The sequence below is a fragment of the Pristiophorus japonicus genome, chromosome 23 (genome assembly GCF_044704955.1).
Source record: "Pristiophorus japonicus isolate sPriJap1 chromosome 23, sPriJap1.hap1, whole genome shotgun sequence".
NCBI classification, from domain to species: domain Eukaryota; kingdom Metazoa; phylum Chordata; class Chondrichthyes; family Pristiophoridae; genus Pristiophorus; species Pristiophorus japonicus.
Window position 1 is genome coordinate 25,917,331 of NC_091999.1, and position 14,383 is coordinate 25,931,713.

Here is a 14,383-nt window from a genome sequence, read left to right on the forward strand (position 1 = left end):
ATATATTTCAACGTATACCAGAGGCTCCGATCTTATACAAAAGCCTTTTGTGCGGTATTTTTCAAAATGTTTTGGGAAATCTGAGTGGACAATGTCTACTGGGCTTCCCTGATCCACAAACTTCGTAACTTTTTCAAAAAATACAATTAGATTTGTGAGATACTACCTCTTTTTTATGAAGTCATATTGGTATGCCTAAAATGTCCCTCCCTATCCAAGTATTCTTAAATCCCTTATGTTTGCTTCAAGCATCTTACATATTACTGATGTTAAACTGATGGGCCTATAGTTGCCCGAGTCTGTCTTGTCACCTATTTCAAAAATGGGGTCTGCATTAGTCTCCATCCAATCTGTAGGACCCATTCAAGAGAGCAGTGAGCTATTATAAATACAGGCCAGCAGCTCTCACAGCTCATGTCCTATCTCCCAGAGGACCATCAGGTGGATATCATCCAGTGCGGCTGCTCTATCTATTTCCAAGTTCTTAATTACTTTTACCCTAACGTTTTTATCTTTGGTAATGCTGCTAACAAAACTAGTAGAATTAAATTCTAATATTCGAGAATCATTTTCAAGGGTGAAGACTGATGCAAAGTACAAATGTAATATTTCCACCATTCTTAGTGATTCCTTTGAAACCTGCCCTTGAACACCCTTCAGTGGCCCAATACAATCTTTGATAAGTCTCTGATTCACCACGTAAAGAAAAATGCTGATCCCATTACTGCCACAGTTGTCTACAAACCATTAGTCCATTAGTGTTTGATGATGTGATAGCAGCCATCATTTTCTTTAGCTGTTTCCTGTATTCAACCCTGTTTATTTGAGTATTGCATGTTTTAATTGATAAAACACGTTTCTGTTTACATCTTATTTGTCTGTCTAGTTGTACCATCCCGATTATTGATTTATCGGATGATGAGGGATGTGCTTTATAATTTTAGCACCCCTTCTGCCGTATGATGGTTTGCTGCAGAACAAGGGGTGCTCTGTCCAAAGATAGCACCACCTACTACACTATGACTGCTTTATTGCAGGATGGGAGACAAAAGTTATCATTAGATCGCACAACTGCTTTCTCCCATTGAGATAATTTGGGTCTGATTAAGGAACATAACAAACCATTAGAAATAGGAGCAGGAGTAGGCCCTATGCCTCTCGAGCCTGCTCTGCCATTCAATAAATTCATAATTGATCATCGAACTCAACTCCACTTTCCTGCACAATCTTCATATCCCCAGATTCCCCATAGACTCCAAAAATCTATCTACCTCAGTCTTGAATATATTCAGAGATTCGGCATCCACAGCCCGATGAGGCCGAGAATTCAAAAGATTCACAACCCTCTGAGTGAAGTAATTCCTCCTCATCTCGATCCTAAATAGGCTTCCCCTTATCCTGAGACTGTGCCCCATAGTTCAAATGAAAACACCAGGAATTGAACTCGGACCTCTATGCTGTGTATGGTTTTATGCCATCTTCGAATGTCCAGATGGAGATTTACATTATATTTTCCTTAGAAAGATACGGAAGTCTTTTTTCCCCTGCCACATGGTGCAATATTCATTGGAAGTTATTGTAATGTAGAAAAGGTGAACTCGAAAATGGCTATCTTAATTTGTTTGTTTCAATGACCGTAGCTCACAATAAAATTGCATAATCTGATTGGCTCACTAGGGATTAACATTCGGTATAACTAAGGGATCATTAGAATGAGCCACAACTCATATTGGAGCTACTGTCTCCAGCAATTCGTTTCTCACAGAGAATGCACGCCCCTGGAAACAGTCCAATACTTGCCATTTACTATCCGCTTCTCGCTGCTGTCGGTGTTCCAGGTAAGGTATTACAGCAAGTCATTGGTTGTTAAGGATATCACGGTTTCTACTGATGATCTGCATCTTTACCCGATTTGGCATTTTGTGTTTCGAGATTTTGCTTCACAGCCGCTTTGTTCATTGTGTTCTGATGAAAGATCACTGATCTGATACATTAACTCATTTTCTCTCTCCACAGATGTTGCTTGACCTTCCAGGTTTTCTGGTCTCATTTCAAATCTCCCTGAGTGAGAGTATGTGTCTTCTGTATCCCTGTTCAGTGTGACATTTTATTGGAATTGTAAAGTTCCCCGGGTGTCCAATGCAAAATTTATTACAACATTATTCTGCATCAGCGTGACTTCCTGTCCCAGAACTATATTCGCACTGCCTTCAGCTAATAATCTCTGTTCAAGTCCAAAAGTCGTTATTTTTAAAAAGTAAGAATCGTGTGACTGATGAAAAAATCTGAAGTGAACCGATGCGACAATGATCGGTCAATAATGTGTGTCTTGATATGTATTTCCCGCCACTTTTTATCAGTACAGTTAATTCTGGTGATCAAACACAGGTTCACAAATGCTGTCGACGTTCAAATGTCCAGAAATGATGCGTGTAAAGGGTATTTAAAATGCATCTATTTCTGACTATTGCGTTGAAACGATACTAAAATCAACTGTGTGGTTGATAATGAAGAATAAAGGTGCAGACAGCAGGAAAATGTCTATCAACGGGTCAGGTGGGCAGAACAGTGGCAAATTGAATTTAATCCAGAGGTTTGTGAGGTAATGCATTTGGGGAAGGTTGAAAAGGAAAGGGAATACACATTAAATGGTTCACTGAGAAGTGTCGAGGGACAAAGAGACGTTGGAGTGCATGTCCACAGATCCCTGAAGTTAGCAGTACAGGTAGATAAGGTGATTAATAAGGCATAATTAAAGCTTGCATTTATTAGCCGCGGCATAAAATTCAAGAGCAGGGGGGGCTTATGCGTCAACTGTATAAAACACTGGTTAGACCACAGCTGAAGTATTGTGTGCAGTTCTGGTCACCGCATTGCAGGAAGGAGATGATTGAACTGGAGATTTACGAGCATGTTGCCGGTAGTGGGGAATATTAGCCACGAGGACAGATTGGATAGGCTGGATTTGTTTTTCTTGGAACAGAGGGGAAACTTCATTGATGTGTATAATGTTATGACGGGCCTAGATATAGTGGATAGAAAGGGTCTATTGCCATTAGCAGAGGGATCAACAACCAGGATACATCAATTTAAAATAATTAAAAGTTTTAAAGGGGATTTGAGGGGAATTTCTTCATGCAGAGTGTTCTGGAACTCACTGCCTGAAAGGATGGTAGAGGCAGAACCCCTCACCACATTTAAAAAGTACTTGGATATGCACCATAGGTGCCGTAACCTGCAGGATTACAGACCTAGAGCTGGAACGTGTGATTAAGCTGGAAAGCTTCTTGTTGGTCGAGGGCCTTAAATGGCCTCCTTCCGTGCTGTAAGCTTCTATGAATCTATGAGTCTATATGATCGAATTTCTGAACTGATTGAATGATTGCATCATTGACGTGTGATTTTAGCCATGCAATTATTGAAGGGATATTCTGAGTCATTAAATGGATGGCAATCAGTGAACGATAAACGGTTGTAGTCACGAAGTTGCACCTAAAACTCCTTGGCCTGCTCTCACTGTCCTGCTCCTCATTCATTGCTTTAGTCCGCCCACGCTCCTTCACTTTCGCTGTTCCTGCTTCCCTTCCTCAAACATTATTCAAATCTTAACAGATCAATCTCTGCCGACAGGTCACTGAATCATTCCCATCGCGAGGCTGAAATATGATCAAAATAAATAAACATCAAGGAGGAGTGATACTTAATGTTACTGTTTTCTTTTCTGTCTATTTCCTGCAGCTAACTTGGTGATAATTGTGATCCTGTCCCGAGGAAAGTGCGGTCTTTCCAGATGTATCACTTGGTACCTGCTGTCCATGGCAGTGGCAGATCTCCTGGTCATTATCACCGCTGTGATATTAAACCGGATCAGTGGAATTTATTTTCAATTTAGTCTGCTGTCCACTACTCCAGGCTGTACTATAACATCTATCCTAATTTATGTAGCCACGGATAGTTCCATCTGGTTAACAGTCGCTTTCACCTTCGATCGATTTGTGGCGATATGATGCCAGAAACTGAAAACAAAATATTGCACTGAGAAAAGTGCGGCTCTGATTATAGTCATGGTCGGTGCCCTGGCTGTTTAAAAAAACATCACTTCTTATCTCACTTATGAACCTATGTTCATAACTGACAATGTCCATGGTTATGTAACATCAAAGTAATATTTTATCGTTCTCCTCTATGGATAGTATATGACTGGCTTGACAGAATTTTAACGCCATGACTCCCCTTTCTCCTGATATTGCTGCTCAATGCTCTGATCGTCAGACATATTCTAGCGACGAGCAGAGCCCGCAGAAGGCTCCGGGCCCACAGCAATGGAGAGAATCAAAGCGACCCGGAGTTGGAGAGCCGGAGAAAATTAATCGTTTTACACTTTACCATCTCGGGCAGTTTCATCCTATTATGGACAGTGTACGTTGTAAATTTCTTGTATGTCCGAATTACAAAGAATAATTATTTCTCAGGTTCCAATTTCAAAGACCCAAAATGTATTCTCCAAGAAACCGGAAATAGTCTTCAGCTTTTGAGTTCCTGCACAAACACGTGTATTTATTCAGTGTTCCAGAGTAAATTCAGAGAGGAGTTAATGGATGCGCTGAAATATCCAATGAATCTCATTATAAAATTAAACAAATTATAAAAATGTATTTTCGTGTTAATTCTGCATTACATCACACCCAGTGGGCCATCCTGTCCTGTCAGTTCTGAACCAGCTTTGTCCAGCTCCATCAGCCCCAATAACATGGTCCATCTCGACATGCAAGTCTGAGAAATTGAATATCTCGACATCCACATGCACGATATCGTACATCTTGACATCCATGTGTGAGAAATCGTACAACTGATTTGCGTGTAATTAAGATTATATTTTAATCAGAGGGCCTTATTTCAGTACTGCCGGCGGTTTGTTTCCTCAGAGTAGTATTATCAAACCAATGCTAACAGATACTTTTCCATTCTATCGTGCTCTCATGAATCACCATCGGCTCACTGCATTACAACAGTGACTATACTTTCAAAAAGTATTTCACTGGCTGTAAAGCGCTTTGAGACATCCACTCGTTGTAAAAGGTGCTATATAAATCCAGTACTTTCTTTCTTTCCTTCTTAGAGTCAGGATTATGCGACTATGTGACAACCAGTTGTTATCCTGTAGAGACCGCTCTGAATATCCTTGATCCATAACTCTCAGGACTATTGCGAGTGGTGGATCATGGCAGCAGTCTCTGTGATCCTGCGAAAAATGGAGACAAAATTTACAGTCACTTGGACAAGTATGGATTAATTAAAGGACGCCAGTATGCAGTTGTTAAAGGTAAATTGTGTTTAAATAACTTGATTGAGTTTTTTTACGTTGGTAACAGAGAGAGTAGTTGAGGGCAATGCGGTTGATGTGGTATACATGAACTTCCAAAAAGTCGAAGTGCCAGCTAATACGTTTGCCTGCAAAGTAGAAGCCCATAGAGTAAGAGGGAAAGTTGCAGCATGGGTACCAAATTAGCTGAATGACAGGAAAGAGTGATTAGTGATGAATGGAATGTGTTTCTGACTGGTATCTGTGTTACCCAGGAGTCTTTATCAGGAACGTTGCTTTTCTTGATATATATTAATGAATTGGACTTGGGTGTACTTGTCTCAATTGCAAAATTTACAGACGACACAAAACTTAGAAGTATGGTGAACATTGACGCGGACAGTGATAGACTTCAAAAGGGCACCGCAGGCTGGCGGAATGGGCGGACCAGTGGCAGATGAAATCCAATGCAGAAAAGTGTGAAGTGTAACATTTTGGTAGGAAGAACAAGGAGAAGCAGTATAAATTAAAGGGTACAATCCTAAAGGGCGTGCATGAACAGAGAGACCTGGGATACACGTTCACAAATCGTTGAGAGTGGCAGGTTGAGAAAGCAGTTAAAACAATAATCGCCATCCTGGGCTTCATAAATAGAGGCATAGCGTACCAAAGCATGGAAGTTAAGATAATCCTCTATAAAACACTGGTTCGTGCTCAACTGGATTTTGTATCCAATGCTGTGCACCACACTTTAGGAAGGATGTGAAGGCCTTCGAGAGAGTGCAGAAAAATTAGAACAATGGTTACAGGGATGAGGGATTTCATTTACGTACATAGACTGGAGAAGCTGGAGTTGTTCTCTGGTGCAGTGAACCTCGAGAGGACATTTGATAGAGGTGTTCAAAATCATGAGGGTTCGGGACAGAAAAGACAGGGCGAAACTCTTCCCATTGGCGGAAGGTTCGAGAACAAGAGGACACAGATTTAAGTGGACTGGCAAAAGAACCAAAGGCGACTTGAGGAATAACTTTTTTATGCAGCGAGTGGTTATGATCTGGAAAGCACTGCCTGAAAGGATGGTGGTGGCAAGTTCAATCGTAGTTTTCAAAAGGATGTTGGATAGCTACCTAAAGGGGAAAAATGCAGGGCTATGAGGAAAAGGTAGGGTGTGGGAATAGCTGAGGTGCTCTTGCAGAGTGCGGACAGGGGCTCCACAGGCCGAAATGTGTCCATTTATGCTGTAACCCAATCTATGATTCTATGATCCTGCACCAGCCACAACATAATGATATGATGGTATGATATGGGCGCTATTACAACGTCACCAACAACACCTTAAAATTTAAATTCTATTTCCCATTGCAAGCTGCTATACTCAGTAAAGTGAGCAACTGTTTGGCAGGGAGGTATAACAGAAAGTAAAGAAGCATTGCATGCAATTCTTTTCCTGGTAAAAGGCACCAAATTCTTTAATTGGGTAACAGCGTTTGAATAGGATTGACAAATCGCCACGATGTACTTACTCTACTCCCTCTCATGTGAATTTGGCGCATCACTCAGAATACCACTCAGTAACAATGAAGGAGGAGATATACAGATTTTGGAGGAGCATTTCTCTGGGTAGTATTTCTCAATGGTAATTCAAGCCTCCCTCCCAACTGCACCCCACTTGTTCAAAATAAGAAAATATTCGGGGATGCAATTTAACCATTCAACGTTATGAACATTGCAAAAGAAGAAATTGGAATCAGTAAATAGAGTGAACAAGGGAAAGTGTGAGAGAGGAGAGAAAGATTGAAATGGAGAAAGAACAAGAAGCGTAAGAGAAAAAAATAAGATAATAGTAAAGGAAAGGAAAAATGACAGAAATCAAGAAATGTTTTACTTTGTAATTGTCCTTCTATACTCGCTGTTTCTCTTAGATGTTTGTATTTATTCTCAAGATATGGGCGTAGATGGCAAGGCCGGAATTTATTGTGCATTACTGGCTGCCCTTGAAAAAGTGTTGGTGGGCTTTCTCCTTGCACCGCTGCAGTCCATGTGGTGAATGTGATGTCACGTAGGAAGTTCCAGTATTTCAACCCATGGACAATAAAGTAACAACGATAAATGAAAATTCCGGATGGTGCTTGACTTATAGAATCACACAATAATACAGCATTGAAGGAGGCCGTCTGACCAATCGTGTCTGTGCTCGCTCTGTGAAAGAACCTTCTCCAATCTACTCCTTCCATTAACCCCGCTGTGTTTTGGTCGACACGAATACGCTTCTTCTAATGAGTTGCAGTAAAGAGACTTGCAGCATGATTCAACGGGAATTGGAGCATTGCTGTGGGACAACGGTCCCGTACGTAGAATGATACAACACCTAAGGACGCCGTTACGACCTTTGTGCCTGTGCCTCCTCTTTGCAAGAGCTGTTCAATTAGTCCCACACCTTTGCATTCCGCCATAAAACTGTTCGTTTATTCGTTCAAGTGTTTACACAATTCGATTTATAACGTTGCTACTGACTCTGCTTCCTCCACCCTTTCAGGCTCTGCATTGCGGATCAAAGCAACTCGCTGGGTAAAATAATGTTTCCTCGTGTCATCTGTGGTTCCTTTCCCAATTACCTTAAATCTTTGTCCTTTGGTTACCGACCCTTCTGCTCGTGGAAAGAGTTTCCCTAATTTAATCTCGCAAAACTCTTCATAATTTTGAACAACTCTATTAAATCTCTTCTTAACTTTCTCTGTTTTAATGAGATCAATGCCAGCTTCTCCAGTCCCTCCACAAAATCCCCACATCCCTGATATGAAAAGAAATTAAACATGTTGTTTTAAAAGTTCCCTCAATTACAGATATTGCTTTATTGAATCGCTCGATGACAGATATCTTCTTGGTTTGGTCTGTGGCTTCCCTAGAATTTTTTACATAGTCGAGCAGTTTGAAGCACCGTGATTCTCCGTCAACAGAAATAAACGGCGCTGTATTCATTTTCTGAATTGACAAAGGAAAAATTAATATACATTTAAATGACGAGCACCGAATTTTCCTCTTGCAAAATCGGCACCAATTTCTCTGGTGTTATTGCGGTATAAGGTAAACTGCGTTGTCGGGATCGGGTGCAGGCGTACCAGTAACGATCTGGATCTTCGGAACTGGTGTTGTAAGTGCATTTATTTCAGGTTTTTTCTCCTTCATATACCGTCATCTCATATTGAGGCTGCATTACCGAACTCCATTGGATTTTACCTGTAAAGCTTATTTAGATCATCATTTAATGTCCTTCTTAATTAGCACAATTTAAACCAGCACAGGGAACACTTACCACAACCTACCTGCGATCGAGATTATTCTGGTGAAATACATCGGCTATTATGAAGGTAATATATTTTGCCAGATACGTTTCTCTGCAGATCTCTAAATTGTGACTAAGTTTACCGGTTTAACCATCTCTGGGCTGCAGATGACTGGACCTGCAGTTTATTAACGTGCCCTGGCACTCACAGTGATGGAACTCAGTTCAACTCTCATAAAGAACCTCCCGCAACTTTGTAGATCTTGGCTCCGACTGCTGAAGTCGTATATAACGGCGGGCAGATCCTGCCACATTGGTTCCTGTGAGCCGACACACACTGAGATGGACCCAAAGGAGAGTCTCCTGTATGAAGGGCTCACAATAAACTGATTTCTTGATACTCGTGGCAATGTCCTGCAGAGCCAATCAATTGGGCAGGTTGAGTATCTTAGCGACATGCACGAAGCAGAAGCCAACTGGTTGCAGCTAAAGTTAATTGTGAGAACAGAATGACAACATTCGCTGGCATCGCCTCGAATCTAGAATCAGAATATTAAGCCTGTGCTGGCACTTTGAAAGAGCTATCGTATTAGTCCCACTCTTTTCCTAAAGCACTGCAATTTTCTCCCTTTAGTTATTTAACTAATTCCCTTTTGAAAGTTAATATTAATTCTTTTCCCCACTCTTTCACGTAGTATATTCCTGATCATAACTGCATCAATAAATTCGGCCCTTTTCACCTCAGGCTCCTTTTCCAATTTGCTTAAATCAGAAATCAAACATCAGGAAATATATGTGTCCCTGGTACTAACTTCAACTGAGTTGCGTACCTGGATTCCGTGGATGACGCCATAATCCCTCGCATACATCATAGCACAGTGATTGGCTGTTTCTTCGAAGGTTACTGCCGTATCCGTAGCATTTGTTCACTGATTTCACGTTGATAGTATCAGAAGGAATGGCGCAGAGCAGGAAGACAGGATCTCCAGGGTGATGTTCAGTGAGTTCAGCGAGATGGTATCAAAGGGAATGAAGCAGAGCAGGGAGGCAGGATCCCTAGGAAGATGTTCAGTGAGTTCAGGGAGATGGTATCAGAAGGAATGGAGCAGAGCAGTGAGAACAAATCCGTGGTTGATGTTCAGTGAGTTAAGCGAGATGGTATCAGAGGGAACAGTGCAGAGCAGACAGAAAGGCAGTCCGGGGAAGAGGTGACAGCGGGTTGTGTTTAATGTGAGATCATGCACTTTGGCAGAAAAAAATCAAAGAGCCAGTTATTATTTAAATGGAAAAAGATTGCAAAGTGCCACAGTTCAGCGGGACCTGGGGGTACTTGTGTATGAAACACAAAAGGATGATATGCAGGTACAGCGAGTGATCAGGAAGGCCATTGGTATCTTGGCCATTATTGTGAAGGGGATGGAGTATAAAAGCAGGGAAGTCTTGCTACAGTTATACAGGATATTGGGGAGGCCACAGCTGGAACTGTGTGCGGTTTTGGTTTACATATTTATGAAAGGATATACTTGCTTTGGAGGCAGTTCAGAGAAGGTTCACTCGGATGATTCCGGAGATGAGGGGGTTGACTTATGAGGAAAGGTTGAGTAGTTTGGGCCTCGACTCATTGGAATTCAGATCAATGAGATGTGATCTTATCGAAATGTATCAGATTATGAGGGGGCTTGACAAGGTGGATGCAGAGAGGATGTTTGCACTGATGGGGGAGATTAGAATTAGAGGGCATGATCTTAAAATATGGGGCCGCCCAATTAAAAAAGAGATGAGGAGAAATTTCCTCTCTAAGAGGGTTGTAAATCTGTGGACTTCGCTGCCTCAGAGAGCCGTGGAAGCTGGGACATTGAATAACCATATGATAGAAATAGACAGTTTTTTAAACAATAAGGGGCTATGGGGAGCATGCAGGGAAGTGGAGCTCAGGACATTATCATATCAGCCATGATATTATTGAATGGCGGAGCAGGCTCGAGATGCAGTATGGCCTACTCCTGTTCCAATTTCTTATATTCTTATGTTTTTATGTATGTTCCTCATAAAGGAGAACGGCTGGCAGTGATCACCGTACTCATTTCTGTCTGTGTGGACCATATGCATTCAGGTCACCTTTAAAGAGTTGAATCGAAAACAAAACTTACATTATACGAATGCCCTCCCAGAGAGGAGGATGTCAATCGTATATTTGGGCAGAACAAAACGACAATGATTTTACATCAGAAATTGATATTGCCCGTGCATCACACATTCTGTATGTAGGTGCCCAACGGGCACAAAGCTCCAAATGTACCTGCAGATGCCGCGTGAACCCTCATCTCCTCTCTGTCAAAAATAGTCTCTCCACCTGTCGTCTCTTTCTTGGCTTTCTGTATGTATATAACAGAAACATTGGAGCGCCTGTCTGTGTGTCAGTTAGGCCCCAGTCTTTGGGAATCATTCCAAGAGTTTGTGCTCCCTAGTATGTCTGGAAGTGTTTGATGGGACAGTATCGAGTGAGCTTTAATCTGTATTTAACCCGTGCTGCTCCTGCCCTGGGTGTGTTTGATGGGACGGTATAGAGGGAGATTTATTCTATATTAAACCCGTACTGTACCTGCCCTGGGAGGGTGTGGAGTGCAAGTGTAAATGGAGCTGTTCTCTGTATCTAACCCGTACTGTACCTGCCCTGGGAGTTTTGATGGGACAGTGCAGAGGGAGCTTTACTCTGTATCTAACCCGTGTTGTACCTGCCCTGAGAGTGTTTGTTAGGACAGTAGAGGGAGATTTGCTCTGACGCATACTATACTGTATCGGACTTTGGTGCATCAGAGGCCTGCTCTTTAATATAACCTGGCACGTGAAAGACAATAATATTAGAGGAGACCGCCTGGTCGCTGTGCAGTCATTCCGCCTCTGGTGCATGATGCAACAAGACAGGGGAAAATGTGCCTTCACTCTGATGGGACACTAGGTGGCGCAGTGGCTCCTTAACCGAAGGGACTTGGATTCAAACACAAACAGGATAGGACGCGGGAAGAATAAATTTCATGGAAATAAAACAACATGTGATAGGGAAATAGAACATGTGAAGGAGCCTTGGAGTAAGGAGTTCAGCAAAGTCCAATTTATTCCATTTGCCATTGCAGTTTTATTAACAATTTCACAGAGAACAATTTACATGAAGGTTTTCAAAAGTTCACACAAATTGAATATAACAAATGAGCGTCACATTAATACCAGAACACAGTCGGTCTGAGCTGCCAGCTATCTGTACAACTCTAACAGACATCAGGGAGAGAGAAACAGATGTTCAACACCAAGAGAAGGGAATAATTGTGAATCATGAATGATAAAAGTGACTTATGTACACATGAGATATTCAAACAATTGTTTAACTCCGAGATACATTTACATTATAGCCACGGTTATCTCACACATTTCAAACAGAGAAATGAAAAAATTGAAGGCAATTGACTCCGGGAATCACCAAGAGGACATAATTTATTTTCAGGACACAGTGATGTGAACAACCAGAGGAGAAAAATCCACGGCGGCCGAAATTCAGTCAATCACTTGACCTGTAAAAGAGGGATAAAAGTTTGAAGCAGCGTTTTAATGATTTGGCGCATTAATTTCAGGGTTGTTATCAATGAAACATTTAGAGATTTGTCAAACTCTTCAATCAACTCGAACTGAGTGCATTGAATCTTCTCACCTTCATCAGAGTGATGGCAGCGCTGTAAGAAATGCTCAGGAAGAACAAGATGATGAATGTAGAAGCGGTTGTCCAGATGTTGCTGCTCTCGTCCTCACACTCTTCACTCCAGATGTGGTCTGAGGAATCTACGGGATGTAGGGAAGGAAATATATTCAGATCGTTTGTTAATCCAAGATCTCATCTTATTATTACGTATTCTATTTTCTTTTTTTAAGGTGTTAGTTTGTTCTCTATTTTAATGTTCAATGTACGCCCTGTGTTAAGTTAATCACGCTCACTAATCTATCTGTGTTCCTAATTCCACAGTCGTTCCTTCTTTATGATCCTTCTATAGTAGGTTTTGGAAAATATGACAGTTTTCCTTCAATGTTATAGGCTAATTGATTTTGCATCAATTCCATAGGATTTACCATTCGGGAATAGTATGATGTAATATCGAGGGACCTATACTGAATGATATCGATTAATTTAACAATAGCTTCAGATAGCTAATTATTCGGAGGCTGTCAAAGGGACAGGGTAAGACATCAGATGTGAGTTATAATCTGGATTAATTTGTGGTAGTCAAGGTTCTGAACATAATTAATTTGCATGAGTTTCCAACTAAGAACTTTGATTCAGTTTGTGTGCAGGACCAGAATATAGGAATGTAAGATATTATGTTATCAGAAATGATTTGTTTAATACAATCGTTGCAGACTGTCTGTTCAAAGAATTTATTTTAATTCTATGTTCGTCTGTTACCTGACGTATTTTTTGCACTTTAGTGTTTGTGTATGTGTGTATGACGATCTCTTCTTTTGGTGTTGTCTGTGTTTGTGTGTTGATGTGTATTGATATGTAAGTTTGAATGTTTTAACGTGTCATTCCATATATTTTTTTTTATGTGTAAGTGTTTGTGATTTTTTGTAAGTTTGTGTATGTTTACATGTAAGCCTTTGTGTGTATATATGCAATTTTTTGTGGTTATGCTTAAATATGTGTGTTCTTTGTAAGTACGTTCATGTATGTGTTTTAATGTGTTTGTGTATGGATATGTGTAAGTGTTGTGTATGTTTATGGGTAAGAATGTGTGCATTTATGTGTAACTGTGTATGTTCGCATGTAAATGTGTGTGTGTGTTATGCGTTAGTTAGTTTGTGTTGAATATGTGTTTATGCGAGTTTAAGTGTGTGTGTTTTTGTGTGTGTGTGTGTGTGTGTGTGTGTGTGTGTTCGTGCTTCTGTTTTATTTAAGGGTGTGTTTATTTTTGCTGTCATGTTAATGGTGCTGTGGTTCTGACAATGACAGTGTGTATTATATTCTGGGTATGCGTAATATCTTGTGTCAGTGTGTCAATGTGTGTGTTTATGTGTAAGTCGCTGTGTGTTTATGTGTAAGTCCGTGTTGTGTTTATGTGTAAGTGTGAACTTCTACAAAAACATACACTACTAACGTTTACACGCATTCTTCCTCGCTCTGTGTAAATGTGTTCAGTGTGAGACACAATGTCACATCAGCCGACGGAATACAACAACTCAATCGATGAGCATCTCTCTCTGGTGGCATTGAGGGGTACAATGAGTTAACAATTGCCCTTTTCCCTCTCGCTTGTGCGGAAGTCGGATACATTGGGTTAACAATTGCAGATTCCCCTCACTATGCTGGGGTAGTGGGCGGGACAGTAAGTTAACAATTGCCCTTTCCCCTCTCTCTCTGAGTGGGGAAGAGGGTTTACATCATCATAGGCAGTCCCTCGCAATCAAGGAAGACTACTTCCACTCTTAGCATGATTTCTTAGGTGGCTGTTCAGTCCAATAGGGAACCACAGTCTCTGTCACAGGTGGGAAAGACCGTGGTTGCGGGAAGGGGAAGATTTTACAGGTTTCCCGCACGTTCCTTCCACTGCCTGCGCTTGATGTCTGAATGCTCTTGGCAACGAGAGACGAGGGGCACAGCGCCCTCCCGGATGTACTTCCTCCATTTAGGGCGGTCTTTGGCCAGGGACTCTCAAGTGTCAGTGGGTATGTCGCACTTTATCAGGGAGGCTTTGAGGTCGCTTGTAACGTTTCCCCTGCCCACCTTTGGCTCATTTGCCATGGACGAGTTCCGA

At 41.4% G+C, this 14,383-nt stretch overlaps 1 pseudogene; it reads left to right on the forward strand.

Annotated features, from left to right (window-relative positions):
* The first annotated feature begins 1,768 nt into the window (after positions 1-1,768).
* LOC139235448 (probable G-protein coupled receptor 139) lies at positions 1,769-4,648 on the forward strand (annotated as a pseudogene).
* The last annotated feature ends 9,735 nt before the right edge of the window (positions 4,649-14,383 follow it).